Source organism: Lonchura striata, chromosome 31, assembly GCF_050655825.1.
Source record: "Lonchura striata isolate lonStrDom1 chromosome 31, ASM5065582v1, whole genome shotgun sequence".
Classification (NCBI taxonomy): domain Eukaryota; kingdom Metazoa; phylum Chordata; class Aves; order Passeriformes; family Estrildidae; genus Lonchura; species Lonchura striata.
In genome coordinates this window covers 11,187,341-11,204,710 of record NC_140733.1, presented here as the reverse complement: position 1 = coordinate 11,204,710, position 17,370 = coordinate 11,187,341, and positions in this window count along the sequence as shown.

Genomic DNA, 17,370 nt, shown 5'->3' with positions numbered 1-17,370 from the left:
TTTGTAGGGCTCCCTTGGGTCTATCAGGGCAGCACAAGTTTGAGGTGGGGACAACTTCAGTGTGGGGTCCATCCTTCTATATATGGATTTTTTGCAGTCAGGGCCAGGGGCCCCAGAGCACATCCTTTGGCCATTTTCCCTGGGAAAGAAAACTCAGCAGTCCAGGTTCCTGATGTCAGTTTGTAGGGCTCCCTTGGGTCTATCAGGGCAGCACAAGTTTGAGGTGGGGACAACTTCGGTGTGGGGTCCATCCTTCGATATAAGGATTCTTTGTAGTGATGGCCCTGTCCAGGGCTAGGGGACCCTGGGCACATCCTTTTTCCATTTTCCCTGGGAAAGAAAACTCAGCAGTCCAGGTTCCTGATGTCAGTTTGTAGGGCTCCCTTGGGTCTATCAGGGTAGCACAAGTTTGAGGTGGGGACAACTTCGGTGTGGGGTCCATCCTTCGATATAAGGATTTTTTGCAGTCAGGGCCAGGGGCCCCTGGGCACATCCTTTTTCCATTTTCCCTGGGAAAGAAAACTCAGCAGTCCAGGTTCCTGATGTCAGTTTGTAGGGCTCCCTTGGGTCTATCAGGGTAGCACAAGTTTGAGGTGGGGACAACTTCGGTGTGGGGTCCATCCTTCGATATAAGGATTTTTTGCAGTCAGGGCCAGGGGCCCCTGGGCACATCCTTTTTCCATTTTCCCTGGGAAAGAAAACTCAGCAGTCCAGGTTCCTGATGTCAGTTTGTAGGGCTCCCTTGGGTCTATCAGGGCAGCACAAGTTTGAGGTGGGGACAACTTCGGTGTGGGGTCCATCCTTCGATATAAGGATTTTTTGCAGTGAGGCCCCAGCCCAGGGCCAGGGGCCCCTGGGCACATCCTTTTTCCATTTTCCCTGGGAAAGAAAACTCAGCAGTCCAGGTTCCTGATGTCAGTTTGTAGGGCTCCCTTGGGTCTATCAGGGCAGCACAAGTTTGAGGTGGGGACAACTTCGGTGTGGGGTCCATCCTTCGATATAAGGATTCTTTGTAGTGGTGGCCCTGTCCAGGGCTAGGGGACCCTGGGCACCTCCTTTTTCCATTTTCCCTGGGAAAGAAAACTCAGCAGTCCAGGTTCCTGATGTCAGTTTGTAGGGCTGCCTTGGGTGTATCAGGGCAGCACAAGTTTGAGGTGGGGACAACTTCGGTGTGGGGTCCATTCTTCGATATAAGGATTCTTTGCAGTGAGGTCGCAGCCCTGGGCCAGGGGCCCCTGGGCACATTCTTTTTCAATTTTCTCTGGGAAAGAAAACTCAGCAGTCCAGGTTCCTGATGTCAGTTTGTAGGGCTGCCTTGGGTCTATCAGGGCAGTACAAGTTTGAGGTGGGCACAGCTTCGGTGTGGGGTCCATCCTTCAATATAAGGATTTTTTGCAGTCAGGGCCAGGGGCCCCTGGGCACATCCTTTTTCCATTTTCCCTGGGAAAGAAAACTCAGCAGTCCAGGTTCCTGATGTCAGTTTGTAGGGCTCCCTTGGGTCTATCAGGGCAGCACAAGTTTGAGGTGGGGACAACTTCGGTGTGGGGTCCATCCTTCGATATAAGGATTTTTTGCAGTCAGGGCCAGGGGCCCCTGGGCACAACCTTTTTCCATTTTCCCTGGGAAAGAAAACTCAGCAGTCCAGGTTCCTGATGTCAGTTTGTAGGGCTCCCTTGGGTCTATCAGGGCAGCACAAGTTTGAGGTGGGAACAACTTCGGTGTGGGGTCCATCCTTCGATATAAGGATTCTTTGTAGTGATGGCCCTGTCCAGGGCTAGGGGACCCTGGGCACATCCTTTTTCCATTTTCCCTGGGAAAGAAAACTCAGCAGTCCAGGTTCCTGATGTCAGTTTGTAGGGCTCCCTTGGGTCTATCAGGGCAGCACAAGTTTGAGGTGGGGACAACTTCGGTGTGGGGTCCATCCTTCGATATAAGGATTCTTTGTAGTGGTGGCCCTGTCCAGGGCTAGGGGACCCTGGGCACCTCCTTTTTCCATTTTCCCTGGGAAAGAAAACTCAGCAGTCCAGGTTCCTGATGTCAGTTTGTAGGGCTGCCTTGGGTGTATCAGGGCAGCACAAGTTTGAGGTGGGGACAACTTCGGTGTGGGGTCCATTCTTCGATATAAGGATTCTTTGCAGTGAGGTCGCAGCCCTGGGCCAGGGGCCCCTGGGCACATTCTTTTTCAATTTTCTCTGGGAAAGAAAACTCAGCAGTCCAGGTTCCTGATGTCAGTTTGTAGGGCTGCCTTGGGTCTATCAGGGTAGTACAAGTTTGAGGTGGGCACAGCTTCGGTGTGGGGTCCATCCTTCAATATAAGGATTTTTTGCAGTCAGGGCCAGGGGCCCCAGGGCACATCCTTTTTCCATTTTCCCTGGGAAAGAAAACTCAGCAGTCCAGGTTCCTGATGTCAGTTTGTAGGGCTCCCTTGGGTCTATCAGGGCAGCACAAGTTTGAGGTGGGGACAACTTCGGTGTGGGGTCCATCCTTCGATATAAGGATTTTTTGCAGTGAGGCCCCAGCCCAGGGCCAGGGGCCCCTGGGCACATCCTTTTTCCATTTTCCCTGGGAACGAAAACTCAGCAGTCCAGGTTCCTGATGTCAGTTTGTAGGGCTCCCTTGGGTCTATCAGGGCAGCACAAGTTTGAGGTGGGGACAACTTCAGTGTGGGGTCCATCCTTCTATATATGGATTTTTTGCAGTCAGGGCCAGGGGCCCCAGAGCACATCCTTTGGCCATTTTCCCTGGGAAAGAAAACTCAGCCGTCCAGGTTCCTGATGTCAGTTTGTAGGGCTCCCTTGGGTCTATCAGGGCAGCACAAGTTTGAGGTGGGGACAACTTCGGTGTGGGGTCCATCCTTCGATATAAGGATTTTTTGCAGTCAGGGCCAGGGGCCCCTGGGCACAACCTTTTTCCATTTTCCCTGGGAAAGAAAACTCAGCAGTCCAGGTTCCTGATGTCAGTTTGTAGGGCTCCCTTGGGTCTATCAGGGCAGCACAAGTTTGAGGTGGGGACAACTTCGGTGTGGGGTCCATCCTTCGATATAAGGATTCTTTGTAGTGATGGCCCTGTCCAGGGCTAGGGGCCCCTGGGCACATCCTTTTTCCATTTTCCCTGGGAAAGAAAACTCAGCAGTCCAGGTTCCTGATGTCAGTTTGTAGGGCTGCCTTGGGTCTATCAGGGCAGCACAAGTTTGAGGTGGGGACAACTTCGGTGTGGGGTCCATCCTTCGATATAAGGATTTTTTGCAGTGAGGCCCCAGCCCAGGGCCAGGGGCCCCTGGGCACATCCTTTTTCCATTTTCCCTGGGAAAGAAAACTCAGCAGTCCAGGTTCCTGATGTCAGTTTGTAGGGCTCCCTTGGGTCTATCAGGGCAGCACAAGTTTGAGGTGGGGACAACTTCGGTGTGGGGTCCATCCTTCGATATAAGGATTCTTTGTAGTGGTGGCCCTGTCCAGGGCTAGGGGACCCTGGGCACCTCCTTTTTCCATTTTCCCTGGGAAAGAAAACTCAGCAGTCCAGGTTCCTGATGTCAGTTTGTAGGGCTGCCTTGGGTGTATCAGGGCAGCACAAGTTTGAGGTGGGGACAACTTCGGTGTGGGGTCCATTCTTCGATATAAGGATTCTTTGCAGTGAGGTCGCAGCCCTGGGCCAGGGGCCCCTGGGCACATTCTTTTTCAATTTTCTCTGGGAAAGAAAACTCAGCAGTCCAGGTTCCTGATGTCAGTTTGTAGGGCTGCCTTGGGTCTATCAGGGCAGTACAAGTTTGAGGTGGGCACAGCTTCGGTGTGGGGTCCATCCTTCAATATAAGGATTTTTTGCAGTCAGGGCCAGGGGCCCCTGGGCACATCCTTTTTCCATTTTCCCTGGGAAAGAAAACTCAGCAGTCCAGGTTCCTGATGTCAGTTTGTAGGGCTCCCTTGGGTCTATCAGGGCAGCACAAGTTTGAGGTGGGGACAACTTCGGTGTGGGGTCCATCCTTCGATATAAGGATTTTTTGCAGTCAGGGCCAGGGGCCCCTGGGCACAACCTTTTTCCATTTTCCCTGGGAAAGAAAACTCAGCAGTCCAGGTTCCTGATGTCAGTTTGTAGGGCTCCCTTGGGTCTATCAGGGCAGCACAAGTTTGAGGTGGGGACAACTTCGGTGTGGGGTCCATCCTTCGATATAAGGATTCTTTGTAGTGATGGCCCTGTCCAGGGCTAGGGGACCCTGGGCACATCCTTTTTCCATTTTCCCTGGGAAAGAAAACTCAGCAGTCCAGGTTCCTGATGTCAGTTTGTAGGGCTCCGTTGGGTCTATCAGGGTAGCACAAGTTTGAGGTGGGGACAACTTCGGTGTGGGGTCCATCCTTCGATATAAGGATTTTTTGCAGTCAGGGCCAGGGGCCCCAGGGCACATCCTTTTTCCATTTTCCCTGGGAAAGAAAACTCAGCAGTCCAGGTTCCTGATGTCAGTTTGTAGGGCTCCCTTGGGTCTATCAGGGTAGCACAAGTTTGAGGTGGGGACAACTTCGGTGTGGGGTCCATCCTTCGATATAAGGATTTTTTGCAGTCAGGGCCAGGGGCCCCTGGGCACATCCTTTTTCCATTTTCCCTGGGAAAGAAAACTCAGCAGTCCAGGTTCCTGATGTCAGTTTGTAGGGCTCCCTTGGGTCTATCAGGGCAGCACAAGTTTGAGGTGGGGACAACTTCGGTGTGGGGTCCATCCTTCGATATAAGGATTTTTTGCAGTGAGGCCCCAGCCCAGGGCCAGGGGCCCCTGGGCACATCCTTTTTCCATTTTCCCTGGGAAAGAAAACTCAGCAGTCCAGGTTCCTGATGTCAGTTTGTAGGGCTCCCTTGGGTCTATCAGGGCAGCAGAAGTTTGAGGTGGGGACAACTTCGGTGTGGGGTCCATCCTTCGATATAAGGATTCTTTGTAGTGGTGGCCCTGTCCAGGGCTAGGGGACCCTGGGCACCTCCTTTTTCCATTTTCCCTGGGAAAGAAAACTCAGCAGTCCAGGTTCCTGATGTCAGTTTGTAGGGCTCCCTTGGGTCTATCAGGGCAGCACAAGTTTGAGGTGGGGACAACTTCGGTGTGGGGTCCATCCTTCGATATAAGGATTTTTTGCAGTGAGGCCCCAGCCCAGGGCCAGGGGCCCCTGGGCACATCCTTTTTCCATTTTCCCTGGGAACGAAAACTCAGCAGTCCAGGTTCCTGATGTCAGTTTGTAGGGCTCCCTTGGGTCTATCAGGGCAGCACAAGTTTGAGGTGGGGACAACTTCAGTGTGGGGTCCATCCTTCTATATATGGATTTTTTGCAGTCAGGGCCAGGGGCCCCAGAGCACATCCTTTGGCCATTTTCCCTGGGAAAGAAAACTCAGCAGTCCAGGTTCCTGATGTCAGTTTGTAGGGCTCCCTTGGGTCTATCAGGGCAGCACAAGTTTGAGGTGGGGACAACTTCGGTGTGGGGTCCATCCTTCGATATAAGGATTTATTGCAGTCAGGGTCAGGGGCCCCTGGGCACAACCTTTTTCCATTTTCCCTGGGAAAGAAAACTCAGCAGTCCAGGTTCCTGATGTCAGTTTGTAGGGCTCCCTTGGGTCTATCAGGGCAGCACAAGTTTGAGGTGGGGACAACTTCGGTGTGGGGTCCATCCTTCGATATAAGGATTCTTTGTAGTGATGGCCCTGTCCAGGGCTCGGGGACCCTGGGCACATCCTTTTTCCATTTTCCCTGGGAAAGAAAACTCAGCAGTCCAGGTTCCTGATGTCAGTTTGTAGGGCTCCCTTGGGTCTATCAGGGCAGCACAAGTTTGAGGTGGGGACAACTTCGGTGTGGGGTCCATCCTTCGATATAAGGATTTTTTGCAGTCAGGGCCAGGGGCCCCTGGGCACATCCTTTTTCCATTTTCCCTGGGAAAGAAAACTCAGCAGTCCAGGTTCCTGATGTCAGTTTGTAGGGCTCCCTTGGGTCTATCAGGGCAGCACAAGTTTGAGGTGGGGACAACTTCGGTGTGGGGTCCATCCTTCGATACAAGGATTTTTTGCAGTGAGGCCCCAGCCCAGGGCCAGGGGCCCCCGGGCACATCCTTTTTCCATTTTCCCTGGGAAAGAAAACTCAGCAGTCCAGGTTCCTGATGTCAGTTTGTAGGGCTCCCTTGGGTCTATCAGGGCAGCACAAGTTTGAGGTGGGGACAACTTCGGTGTGGGGTCCATCCTTCGATATAAGGATTCTTTGTAGTGATGGCCCTGTCCAGGGCTAGGGGACCCTGGGCACATCCTTTTTCCATTTTCCCTGGGAAAGAAAACTCAGCAGTCCAGGTTCCTGATGTCAGTTTGTAGGGCTCCCTTGGGTCTATCAGGGCAGCACAAGTTTGAGGTGGGGACAACTTCGGTGTGGGGTCCATCCTTCGATATAAGGATTTTTTGCAGTCAGGGCCAGGGGCCCCAGGGCACATCCTTTTTCCATTTTCCCTGGGAAAGAAAACTCAGCAGTCCAGGTTCCTGATGTCAGTTTGTAGGGCTCCCTGGGGTCTATCAGGGCAGCACAAGTTTGAGGTGGGGAGAACTTCGGTGTGGGGTCCATCCTTCAATATAAGGATATTTTGCAGTCAGGGCCAGGGGCCCCAGGGCACATCCTTTTTCCATTTTCCCTGGGAAAGAAAACTCAGCAGTCCAGGTTCCTGATGTCAGTTTGTAGGGCTCCCTTGGGTCTATCAGGGCAGCACAAGTTTGAGGTGGGGACAACTTCGGTGTGGGGTCCATCCTTCGATATAAGGATTCTTTGTAGTGATGGCCCTGTCCAGGTCTAGGGGACCCTGGGCACATCCTTTTTCCATTTTCCCTGGGAAAGAAAACTCAGCACTCCACGTTCCTGATGTCAGTTTGTAGGGCTCCCTTGGGTCTATCAGGGCAGCACAAGTTTGAGGTGGGGACAACTTCGGTGTGGGGTCCATCCTTCGATATAAGGATTTTTTGCAGTCAGGGCCAGGGGCCCCAGGGCACATCCTTTTTCCATTTTCCCTGGGAAAGAAAACTCAGCAGTCCAGGTTCCTGATGTCAGTTTGTAGGGCTCCCTTGGGTCTATCAGGGCAGCACAAGTTTGAGGTGGGGACAACTTCGGTGTGGGGTCCATCCTTCGATATAAGGATTTTTTGCAGTGAGGGCCCTGCCCAGGGCCAGGAGACCCTGGGCACATCCTTTGGCCATTTTCCCTGGGAAAGAAAACTCAGCAGTCCAGGTTCCTGATGTCAGTTTGTAGGGCTCCCTTGGGTCTATCAGGGCAGCACAAGTTTGAGGTGGGGACAACTTCGGTGTGGGGTCCATTCGTCGATATAAGGATTCTTTGCAGTGAGGTCGCAGCCTTGGGCCAGGGGCCCCTGGGCACATCCTTTTTCCATTTTCCCTGGGAAAGAAAACTCAGCAGTCCAGATTCCTGATGTCAGTTTGTAGGGCTCCCTTGGGTGTATCAGGGCAGCACAAGTTTGAGGTGGGGAGAACTTCGGTGTGGGGTCCATCCTTCGATATAAGGATTTTTTGCAGTCAGGGCCAGGGGCCCCTGGGCACATCCTTTTTCCATTTTCCCTGGGAAAGAAAACTCAGCAGTCCAGGTTCCTGATGTCAGTTTGTAGGGCTCCCTTGGGTCTATCAGGGTAGCACAAGTTTGAGGTGGTCACAACTTCGGTGTGGGGTCCATCCTTCGATATAAGGATTTTTTGCAGTCAGGGCCAGGGGCCCCCGGGCACATCCTTTTTCCATTTTCCCTGGGAAAGAAAACTCAGCAGTCCAGGTTCCTGATGTCAGTTTGTAGGGCTCCCTTGGGTCTATCAGGGCAGCACAAGTTTGAGGTGGGGACAACTTCGGTGTGGGGTCCATCCTTCGATATAAGGATTTTTTGCAGTCAGGGCCAGGGGCCCCTGGGCACATCCTTTTTCCATTTTCCCTGGGAAAGAAAACTCAGCAGTCCAGGTTCCTGATGTCAGTTTGTAGGGCTCCCTTGGGTCTATCAGGGCAGCACAAGTTTGAGGTGGGGACAACTTCGGTGTGGGGTCCATCCTTCGATACAAGGATTTTTTGCAGTGAGGGCCCTGCCCAGGGCCAGGGGCCCTTGGGCACATCCTTTTTCCATTTTCCCTGGGAAAGAAAACTCAGCAGTCCAGGTTCCTGATGTCAGTTTGTAGGGCTCCCTTGGGTCTATCAGGGCAGCACAAGTTTGAGGTGGGGACAACTTCGGTGTGGGGTCCATCCTTCGATATAAGGATTTTTTGCAGTGAGGGCCCTGCCCAGGGCCAGGAGACCCTGGGCACATCCTTTGGCCATTTTCCCTGGGAAAGAAAACTCAGCAGTCCAGGTTCCTGATGTCAGTTTGTAGGGCTCCCTTGGGTCTATCAGGGCAGCACAAGTTTGAGGTGGGGACAACTTCGGTGTGGGGTCCATTCGTCGATATAAGGATTCTTTGCAGTGAGGTCGCAGCCTTGGGCCAGGGGCCCCTGGGCACAACCTTTTTCCATTTTCCCTGGGAAAGAAAACTCAGCAGTCCAGGTTCCTGATGTCAGTTTGTAGGGCTCCCTTGGGTGTATCAGGGCAGCACAAGTTTGAGGTGAGGAGAACTTCGGTGTGGGGTCCATCCTTCGATATAAGGATTTTTTGCAGTCAGGGCCAGGGGCCCCTGGGCACATACTTTTTCCATTTTCCCTGGGAAAGAAAACTCAGCAGTCCAGGTTCCTGATGTCAGTTTGTAGGGCTCCCTTGGGTGTATCAGGGTAGCACAAGTTTGAGGTGGGGACAACTTCGGTGTGGGGTCCATCCTTCGATATAAGGATTCTTTGTAGTGATGGCCCTGTCCAGGGCTAGGGGACCCTGGGCACATCCTTTTTCCATTTTCCCTGGGAAAGAAAACTCAGCAGTCCAGGTTCCTGATGTCAGTTTGTAGGGCTCCCTTGGGTCTATCAGGGCAGCACAAGTTTGAGGTGGGGACAACTTCGGTGTGGGGTCCATTCGTCGATATAAGGATTCTTTGCAGTGAGGTCGCAGCCTTGGGCCAGGGGCCCCTGGGCACATCCTTTTTCCATTTTCCCTGGGAAAGAAAACTCAGCAGTCCAGGTTCCTGATGTCAGTTTGTAGGGCTCCCTTGGGTGTATCAGGGCAGCACAAGTTTGAGGTGGGGACAACTTTGGTGTGGGGTCCATCCTTCGATATAAGGATTCTTTGCAGTCAGGGCCAGGGGCCCCTGGGCACATCCTTTTTCCATTTTCCCTGGGAAAGAAAACTCAGCAGTCCAGGTTCCTGATGTCAGTTTGTAGGGCTCCCTTGGGTCTATCAGGGTAGCACAAGTTTGAGGTGGGGACAACTTCGGTGTGGGGTCCATCCTTCGATATAAGGATTTTTTGCAGTCAGGGCCAGGGGCCCCCGGGCACATCCTTTTTCCATTTTCCCTGGGAAAGAAAACTCAGCAGTCCAGGTTCCTGATGTCAGTTTGTAGGGCTCCCTTGGGTCTATCAGGGCAGCACAAGTTTGAGGTGGGGACAACTTCGGTGTGGGGTCCATCCTTCGATATAAGGAATTTTTGCAGTCAGGGCCAGGGGCCCCTGGGCACATCCTTTTTCCATTTTCCCTGGGAAAGAAAACTCAGCAGTCCAGGTTCCTGATGTCAGTTTGTAGGGCTCCCTTGGGTCTATCAGGGTAGCACAAGTTTGAGGTGGGGACAACTTCGGTGTGGGGTCCATCCTTCGATATAAGGATTTTTTGCAGTCAGGGCCAGGGGCCCCCGGGCACATCCTTTTTCCATTTTCCCTGGGAAAGAAAACTCCGCAGTCCAGGTTCCTGATGTCAGTTTGTAGGGCTCCCTTGGGTGTATCAGGGCAGCACAAGTTTGAGGTGGGGACAACTTCGGTGTGGGGTCCACCCTTCGATATAAGAATTCTTTGCAATGAGGTCCCTACCCAGGTACAGGGGCCCCTGGGCACATCCTTTTTCCATTTTCCCTGGGAAAGAAAACTCAGCAGTCCAGGTTCCTGATGTCAGTTTGTAGGGCTCCCTTGGGTCTATCAGGGCAGCACAAGTTTAAGGTGGGGACAACTTCGGTGTGGGGTCCATCCTTCGATATAAGGATTTTTTGCAGTCAGGGCCAGGGGCCCCAGGGCACATCCTTTTTCCATTTTCCCTGGGAAAGAAAACTCAGCAGTCCAGGTTCCTGATGTCAGTTTGTAGGGCTCCCTTGGGTCTATCAGGGCAGCACAAGTTTGAGGTGGGGACAACTTCGGTGTGGGGTCCATTCGTCGATATAAGGATTCTTTGCACTGAGGTCGCAGCCCTGGGCCAGGGGCCCCTGGGCACATCCTTTTTCCATTTTCCCTGGGAAAGAAAACTCAGCAGTCCAGGTTCCTGATGTCAGTTTGTAGGGCTCCCTTGGGTCTATCAGGGTAGCACAAGTTTGAGGTGGGGACAACTTCGGTGTGGGGTCCATCCTTCGATATAAGGATTTTTTGCAGTCAGGGCCAGGGGCCCCAGGGCACATCCTTTTTCCATTTTCCCTGGGAAAGAAAACTCAGCAGTCCAGGTTCCTGATGTCAGTTTGTAGGGCTCCCTTGGGTCTATCAGGGCAGCACAAGTTTGAGGTGGGGACAACTTCGGTGTGGGGTCCATCCTTCGATATAAGGATATTTTGCAGTCAGGGCCAGGGGCCCCTGGGCACATCCTTTTTCCATTTTCCCTGGGAAAGAAAACTCAGCAGTCCAGGTTCCTGATGTCAGTTTGTAGGGCTCCCTTGGGTCTATCAGGGCAGCACAAGTTTGAGGTGGGGACAACTTCAGTGTGGGGTCCATCCTTCTATATATGGATTTTTTGCAGTCAGGGCCAGGGGCCCCAGAGCACATCCTTTGGCCATTTTCCCTGGGAAAGGAAACTCAGCAGTCCCGGTTCCTGATGTCAGTTTGTAGGGCTCCCTTGGGTGTATCAGGGCAGCACAAGTTTGAGGTGGGGACAACTTCGGTGTGGGGTCCACCCTTCGATATAAGAATTCTTTGCAATGAGGTCCCTACCCAGGTACAGGGGCCCCTGGGCACATCCTTTTTCCATTTTCCCTGGGAAAGAAAACTCAGCAGTCCAGGTTCCTGATGTCAGTTTGTAGGGCTCCCTTGGGTCTATCAGGGCAGCACAAGTTTGAGGTGGGGACAACTTCGGTGTGGGGTGCATCCTTCGATATAAGGATTCTTTGCAGTCAGGGCCAGGGGCCCCTGGGCACATCCTTTTTCCATTTTCCCTGGGAAAGAAAACTCAGCAGTCCAGGTTCCTGATGTCAGTTTGTAGGGCTCCCTTGGGTCTATCAGGGCAGCACAAGTTTGAGGTGGGGACAACTTCGGTGTGGGGTCCATCCTTCGATATAAGGATTTTTTGCAGTCAGGGCCAGGGGCCCCTGGGCACAACCTTTTTCCATTTTCCCTGGGAAAGAAAACTCAGCAGTCCAGGTTCCTGATGTCAGTTTGTAGGGCTCCCTTGGGTCTATCAGGGCAGCACAAGTTTGAGGTGGGGACAACTTCGGTGTGGGGTCCATCCTTCGATATAAGGATTCTTTGTAGTGATGGCCCTGTCCAGGGCTAGGGGACCCTGGGCACACCCTTTTTCCATTTTCCCTGGGAAAGAAAACTCAGCAGTCCAGGTTCCTGATGTCAGTTTGTAGGGCTCCCTTGGGTCTATCAGGGTAGCACAAGTTTGAGGTGGGGACAACTTCGGTGTGGGGTCCATCCTTCGATATAAGGATTTTTTGCAGTCAGGGCCAGGGGCCCCAGGGCACAACCTTTTTCCATTTTCCCTGGGAAAGAAAACTCAGCAGTCCAGGTTCCTGATGTCAGTTTGTAGGGCTCCCTTGGGTCTATCAGGGTAGCACAAGTTTGAGGTGGGGACAACTTCGGTGTGGGGTCCATCCTTCGATATAAGGATTTTTTGCAGTCAGGGCCAGGGGCCCCTGGGCACATCCTTTTTCCATTTTCCCTGGGAAAGAAAACTCAGCAGTCCAGGTTCCTGATGTGAGTTTGTAGGGCTCCCTTGGGTCTATCAGGGCAGCACAAGTTTGAGGTGGGGACAACTTCGGTGTGGGGTCCATCCTTCGATATAAGGATTTTTTGCAGTGAGGCCCCAGCCCAGGGCCAGGGGCCCCTGGGCACATCCTTTTTCCATTTTCCCTGGGAAAGAAAACTCAGCAGTCCAGGTTCCTGATGTCAGTTTGTAGGGCTCCCTTGGGTCTATCAGGGCAGCACAAGTTTGAGGTGGGGACAACTTCGGTGTGGGGTCCATCCTTCGATATAAGGAATTTTTGCAGTCAGGGCCAGGGGCCCCTGGGCACATCCTTTTTCCATTTTCCCTGGGAAAGAAAACTCAGCAGTCCAGGTTCCTGATGTCAGTTTGTAGGGCTCCCTTGGGTCTATCAGGGTAGCACAAGTTTGAGGTGGGGACAACTTCGGTGTGGGGTCCATCCTTCGATATAAGGATTTTTTGCAGTCAGGGCCAGGGGCCCCCGGGCACATCCTTTTTCCATTTTCCCTGGGAAAGAAAACTCCGCAGTCCAGGTTCCTGATGTCAGTTTGTAGGGCTCCCTTGGGTGTATCAGGGCAGCACAAGTTTGAGGTGGGGACAACTTCGGTGTGGGGTCCACCCTTCGATATAAGAATTCTTTGCAATGAGGTCCCTACCCAGGTACAGGGGCCCCTGGGCACATCCTTTTTCCATTTTCCCTGGGAAAGAAAACTCAGCAGTCCAGGTTCCTGATGTCAGTTTGTAGGGCTCCCTTGGGTCTATCAGGGCAGCACAAGTTTGAGGTGGGGACAACTTCGGTGTGGGGTCCATCCTTCGATATAAGGATTTTTTGCAGTCAGGGCCAGGGGCCCCAGGGCACATCCTTTTTCCATTTTCCCTGGGAAAGAAAACTCAGCAGTCCAGGTTCCTGATGTCAGTTTGTAGGGCTCCCTTGGGTCTATCAGGGCAGCACAAGTTTGAGATGGGGACAACTTCGGTGTGGGGTCCATTCGTCGATATAAGGATTCTTTGCACTGAGGTCGCAGCCCTGGGCCAGGGGCCCCTGGGCACATCCTTTTTCCATTTTCCCTGGGAAAGAAAACTCAGCAGTCCAGGTTCCTGATGTCAGTTTGTAGGGCTCCCTTGGGTCTATCAGGGTAGCACAAGTTTGAGGTGGGGACAACTTCGGTGTGGGGTCCATCCTTCGATATAAGGATTTTTTGCAGTCAGGGCCAGGGGCCCCAGGGCACATCCTTTTTCCATTTTCCCTGGGAAAGAAAACTCAGCAGTCCAGGTTCCTGATGTCAGTTTGTAGGGCTCCCTTGGGTCTATCAGGGCAGCACAAGTTTGAGGTGGGGACAACTTCGGTGTGGGGTCCATCCTTCGATATAAGGATATTTTGCAGTCAGGGCCAGGGGCCCCTGGGCACATCCTTTTTCCATTTTCCCTGGGAAAGAAAACTCAGCAGTCCAGGTTCCTGATGTCAGTTTGTAGGGCTCCCTTGGGTCTATCAGGGCAGCACAAGTTTGAGGTGGGGACAACTTCAGTGTGGGGTCCATCCTTCTATATATGGATTTTTTGCAGTCAGGGCCAGGGGCCCCAGAGCACATCCTTTGGCCATTTTCCCTGGGAAAGGAAACTCAGCAGTCCCGGTTCCTGATGTCAGTTTGTAGGGCTCCCTTGGGTCTATCAGGGCAGCACAAGTTTGAGGTGGGGACAACTTCGGTGTGGGGTCCATCCTTCGATATAAGGATTCTTTGTAGTGATGGCCCTGTCCAGGGCTAGGGGACCCTGGGCACCTCCTTTTTCCATTTTCCCTGGGAAAGAAAACTCAGCAGTCCAGGTTCCTGATGTCAGTTTGTAGGGCTCCCTTGGGTGTATCAGGGCAGCACAAGTTTGAGGTGGGGACAACTTCGGTGTGGGGTCCACCCTTCGATATAAGAATTCTTTGCAATGAGGTCCCTACCCAGGTACAGGGGCCCCTGGGCACATCCTTTTTCCATTTTCCCTGGGAAAGAAAACTCAGCAGTCCAGGTTCCTGATGTCAGTTTGTAGGGCTCCCTTGGGTCTATCAGGGCAGCACAAGTTTGAGGTGGGGACAACTTCGGTGTGGGGTCCATCCTTCGATATAAGGATTCTTTGCAGTCAGGGCCAGGGGCTCCTGGGCACATCCTTTTTCCATTTTCCCTGGGAAAGAAAACTCAGCAGTCCAGGTTCCTGATGTCAGTTTGTAGGGCTCCCTTGGGTCTATCAGGGCAGCACAAGTTTGAGGTGGGGACAACTTCGGTGTGGGGTCCATCCTTCGATATAAGGATTCTTTGTAGTGATGGCCCTGTCCAGGGCTAGGGGACCCTGGGCACATCCTTTTTCCATTTTCCCTGGGAAAGAAAACTCAGCAGTCCAGGTTCCTGATGTCAGTTTGTAGGGCTCCCTTGGGTCTATCAGGGTAGCACAAGTTTGAGGTGGGGACAACTTCGGTGTGGGGTCCATCCTTCGATATAAGGATTTTTTGCAGTCAGGGCCAGGGGCCCCAGGGCACATCCTTTTTCCATTTTCCCTGGGAAAGAAAACTCAGCAGTCCAGGTTCCTGATGTCAGTTTGTAGGGCTCCCTTGGGTCTATCAGGGTAGCACAAATTTGAGGTGGGGACAACTTCGGTGTGGGGTCCATCCTTCGATATAAGGATTTTTTGCAGTCAGGGCCAGGGGCCCCTGGGCACATCCTTTTTCCATTTTCCCTGGGAAAGAAAACTCAGCAGTCCAGGTTCCTGATGTCAGTTTGTAGGGCTCCCTTGGGTCTATCAGGGCAGCACAAGTTTGAGGTGGGGACAACTTCGGTGTGGGGTCCATCCTTCGATATAAGGATTTTTTGCAGTGAGGCCCCAGCCCAGGGCCAGGGGCCCCTGGGCACATCCTTTTTCCATTTTCCCTGGGAAAGAAAACTCAGCAGTCCAGGTTCCTGATGTCAGTTTGTAGGGCTCCCTTGGGTCTATCAGGGCAGCACAAGTTTGAGGTGGGGACAACTTCGGTGTGGGGTCCATCCTTCGATATAAGGATTCTTTGTAGTGATGGCCCTGTCCAGGGCTAGGGGACCCTGGGCACCTCCTTTTTCCATTTTCCCTGGGAAAGAAAACTCAGCAGTCCAGGTTCCTGATGTCAGTTTGTAGGGCTCCCTTGGGTCTATCAGGGCAGCACAAGTTTGAGGTGGGGACAACTTCGGTGTGGGGTCCATTCTTCGATATAAGGATTCTTTGCAGTGAGGTCGCAGCCCTGGGCCAGGGGCCCCTGGGCACATTCTTTTTCAATTTTCTCTGGGAAAGAAAACTCAGCAGTCCAGGTTCCTGATGTCAGTTTGTAGGGCTGCCTTGGGTCTATCAGGGCAGTACAAGTTTGAGGTGGGCACAGCTTCGGTGTGGGGTCCATTCGTCGATATAAGGATTCTTTGCAGTGAGGTCGCAGCCTTGGGCCAGGGGCCCCTGGGCACATCCTTTTTCCATTTTCCCTGGGAAAGAAAACTCAGCAGTCCAGGTTCCTGATGTCAGTTTGTAGGGCTCCCTTGGGTCTATCAGGGCAGCACAAGTTTGAGGTGGGGACAACTTTGGTGTGGGGTCCATCCTTCGATATAAGGATTCTTTGCAGTCAGGGCCAGGGGCCCCTGGGCACATCCTTTTTCCATTTTCCCTGGGAAAGAAAACTCAGCAGTCCAGGTTCCTGATGTCAGTTTGTAGGGCTCCCTTGGGTCTATCAGGGTAGCACAAGTTTGAGGTGGGGACAACTTCGGTGTGGGGTCCATCCTTCGATATAAGGATTTTTTGCAGTCAGGGCCAGGGGCCCCCGGGCACATCCTTTTTCCATTTTCCCTGGGAAAGAAAACTCAGCAGTCCAGGTTCCTGATGTCAGTTTGTAGGGCTCCCTTGGGTCTATCAGGGCAGCACAAGTTTGAGGTGGGGACAACTTCGGTGTGGGGTCCATCCTTCGATATAAGGATTCTTTGCAGTCAGGGCCAGGGGCCCCTGGGCACATCCTTTTTCCATTTTCCCTGGGAAAGAAAACTCAGCAGTCCAGGTTCCTGATGTCAGTTTGTAGGGCTCCCTTGGGTCTATCAGGGTAGCACAAGTTTGAGGTGGGGACAACTTCGGTGTGGGGTCCATCCTTCGATATAAGGATTTTTTGCAGTCAGGGCCAGGGGCCCCTGGGCACATCCTTTTTCCATTTTCCCTGGGAAAGAAAACTCCGCAGTCCAGGTTCCTGATGTCAGTTTGTAGGGCTCCCTTGGGTGTATCAGGGCAGCACAAGTTTGAGGTGGGGACAACTTCGGTGTGGGGTCCACCCTTCGATATAAGAATTCTTTGCAATGAGGTCCCTACCCAGGTACAGGGGCCCCTGGGCACATCCTTTCTCCATTTTCCCTGGGAAAGAAAACTCAGCAGTCCAGGTTCCTGATGTCAGTTTGTAGGGCTCCCTTGGGTCTATCAGGGCAGCACAAGTTTGAGGTGGGGACAACTTCGGTGTGGGGTCCATCCTTCGATATAAGGATTTTTTGCAGTCAGGGCCCTGTCCAGGGCTAGGGGACTCTGGGCACACCCTTTTTCCATTTTCCCTGGGAAAGAAAACTCAGCAGTCCAGGTTCCTGATGTCAGTTTTTAGGGCTCCCTTGGGTCTATCAGGGTAGCACAAGTTTGAGGTGGGGACAACTTCGGTGTGGGGTCCATCCTTCGATATAAGGATTTTTTGCAGTCAGGGCCAGGGGCCCCAGGGCACATCCTTTTTCCATTTTCCCTGGGAAAGAAAACTCAGCAGTCCAGGTTCCTGATGTCAGTTTGTAGGGCTCCCTTGGGTCTATCAGGGTAGCACAAGTTTGAGGTGGGGACAACTTCGGTGTGGGGTCCATCCTTCGATATAAGGATTTTTTGCAGTCAGGGCCAGGGGCCCCCGGGCACATCCTTTTTCCATTTTCCCTGGGAAAGAAAACTCAGCAGTCCAGGTTCCTGATGTCAGTTTGTAGGGCTCCCTTGGGTCTATCAGGGCAGCACAAGTTTGAGGTGGGGACAACTTCGGTGTGGGGTCCATCCTTCGATATAAGGATTTTTTGCAGTCAGGGCCAGGGGCCCCTGGGCACATCCTTTTTCCATTTTCCCTGGGAAAGAAAACTCAGCAGTCCAGGTTCCTGATGTCAGTTTGTAGGGCTCCCTTGGGTCTATCAGGGCAGCACAAGTTTGAGGTGGGGACAACTTCGGTGTGGGGTCCATCCTTCGATACAAGGATTTTTTGCAGTGAGGGCCCTGCCCAGGGCCAGGGGCCCTTGGGCACATCCTTTTTCCATTTTCCCTGGGAAAGAAAACTCAGCAGTCCAGGTTCCTGATGTCAGTTTGTAGGGCTCCCTT